This window comes from Penaeus monodon, chromosome 3 (genome assembly GCF_015228065.2).
Source record: "Penaeus monodon isolate SGIC_2016 chromosome 3, NSTDA_Pmon_1, whole genome shotgun sequence".
Classification (NCBI taxonomy): Eukaryota; Metazoa; Arthropoda; class Malacostraca; order Decapoda; family Penaeidae; genus Penaeus; species Penaeus monodon.
Window position 1 is genome coordinate 15734033 of NC_051388.1, and position 2500 is coordinate 15736532.

A 2500-nucleotide genomic window follows, 5' to 3' on the forward strand; every position below is an offset into this window, starting at 1 on the left:
GCCTCTGTACGTGCGTTGTATGTGCGCGTGTGTATTTGTGTTTATATAGGCTATACATATTTTATCTATTTTTATATTTGGCAATGTGGAGTCGATGTTGATCGCGACAGCATTTGTAGTCTATAATTTTTGTTGTTGTTCTTTTCTGGCGTGTATTTGTATAATTTGGATAGCCATTCCTTCGCAGTGATGTTTAAAATTGTGCTCGCTGTTGCTATAAACTGCTCAGGGAAACACACAGCGAAGCTAAATTCGTGTGTCGTCCCGTGAACTGGCATTCCCGCTCCCCTCGCTGTGTGCACGGACGCAGAGCCTCCTCGCGATTCGCCTTCGCACGGCGGAATGCAATTAAGCTACTTCCCGGACGTGGACCGCTTTCGACGATATATCTATTTACAATATACTAATAAGCAGCTTAGGAAGGACTTACTGTCGATGTGTGCAGCCTGGCTGATGTCGGAGGCGAGGGGGCGGAGCCTGCTCGTGTTGTGTGTGTGTGGCAGAGGCCGAGGGTCCCGCAGGCCGCTCCAACGGCTTCTCCCTTATCGAGGATCCGTAGTACGTTTAATCCCGATAGATCTCGCAAGTCTGGGAAAGTATGGCACAATGCAACAAAAATAGACTCGCTGACAGAAGTTGGCCTGCGCAGAGGCACAGGTGGCTTGCCTGAGGCCCAAACTTACAGAGGGCACCAGTCAGTGGTCTTCTCCAGCCCGCTACGCAACCCGCCACCGCCACCTCCGCCGCCGCCGCCGCTTCGACCTCGCCGCCGCTCTTCCGACGGGTTTCCTCGCCTCATTTCAGCGTCGCGATAAGCACACAGGTTCTGGCTGTGTATTGTTGCTGCGAAGGGCGATAGCCGCGACCGCCAGCAACTTTGGCATCCCGTGTTTGACGCGTTCCGGTCTAGCAGACATCGGGACGCTTCGGGCTTGGGGACTTAGGTTTTTTTCCGCGCGACTCATGTGACAGGTTTAAGTGACACGTGTGCCGACGTTTATCTTGACGCTCTCGCTATTTTTGTCGCTCTGCTAAAAACACACTCCCTCTCTCTCTCTCAAAAAAAAAAAAAAACTTAATTGTTGACGAACGTTTGCGTGATACTTTGTAAAGACTTTCAACGACTTAGATTTTGACATAGTTTACGACAACTGACGAGCCTTGTGTTTGTTTATATTCTTCTCCCAGTGTAAACAACAGTTGTTCGAAGCACGATAGATGTTTCGCTACGATTATTGATGGTTTAGTACTCAAACGCTTCGTCTCATGGGACGGTGAGTCTCAATGGACTTAGTGAATTTGTTTTTCTTGTCGTTTAGGCTAACTGATACGGAACTCTGTCGCCGGACCGGAGGAAGAGAACCGAGTGAGTGTCTCAGCGTGAAGCTCGAAAGCTTTGAAAGTTTGAAGCACACCGACTGAACCTTCGGCGACACTTCGTAAAACTCGTACCTCAGTGCCAGCGCTCGTCGACCGAGTGAGGAGCAGTACGTTTGTGTCGTAGCCCGTTACGCGTAGGCCTCAAGCTGGCCTACCCAAACCAACACAAACCTTCTACATCCGTTATGAACGGATACCAACACCCAGGTAGAGTGTTCTTGTGAGATTGTTTAACTCATTCTTTGTTCTTATCCTGTCTCCGTTTATCCCTGCCCCATATCCTTCCTTCCCTTTAGAGAATCAAATTTAGAAGACTCGCATAAGGCTGACCTACCCCCCACCGCGGGTACTGTTCAGCGACACGACTGACCTCGTGTTGTTGGCTCGCCTTGCCACGCTGACTCAGGCTCGGGGCACGGTGCCACCTGTCTGCTGCCGCGAACGAAGGCTCCCAGGCACCGTGCCACCACGTCTTTGGGCAGCCTCGTTAAAGCGCCTCCACACCTGTACCTGTTGTGAAGTTGGTTGGAAGGTCGTGTGGTTAGTGTTGAAGGAGATATTTGCGTTGGCTTTTGGCCTCATTGTCGTTGTTGTGTTATGAAAATGTGATCACGGGTGCAATAGTCGTTGTGAATATGCATTATGTATGTAATTATGTGCTAGTGTGTATATACACATAGGTGCATGTTTCTATATATATAGGTGTGTGTTTGTGTGTGTGTGTGTGTGTGTGTGTGTATATATATATATATATATATATATATATATATATATATATATATATATATATATATATATATATATATATACACACATATGTAGGTATATGAAATCTGGACTGGTTTTAAAGATTATATTCATTTGTTAACACTTAAAACGGTACACACGCGTAATTCGTTGCAAATGTTTAAACGCCATGGGAGTTTCAAATATATCCCACTAATGTTTACTATCATGAAATATTTGTGTCATGAATAATTTGCCAGCATGAGATATCTGCATGTGTGTTATCTGTGACGAAATATTCTTCATTACATATATATATATATATATATATATATATATATATATATATATATATATATATATATATATATATATATGCATGTGTGTGTGCGTG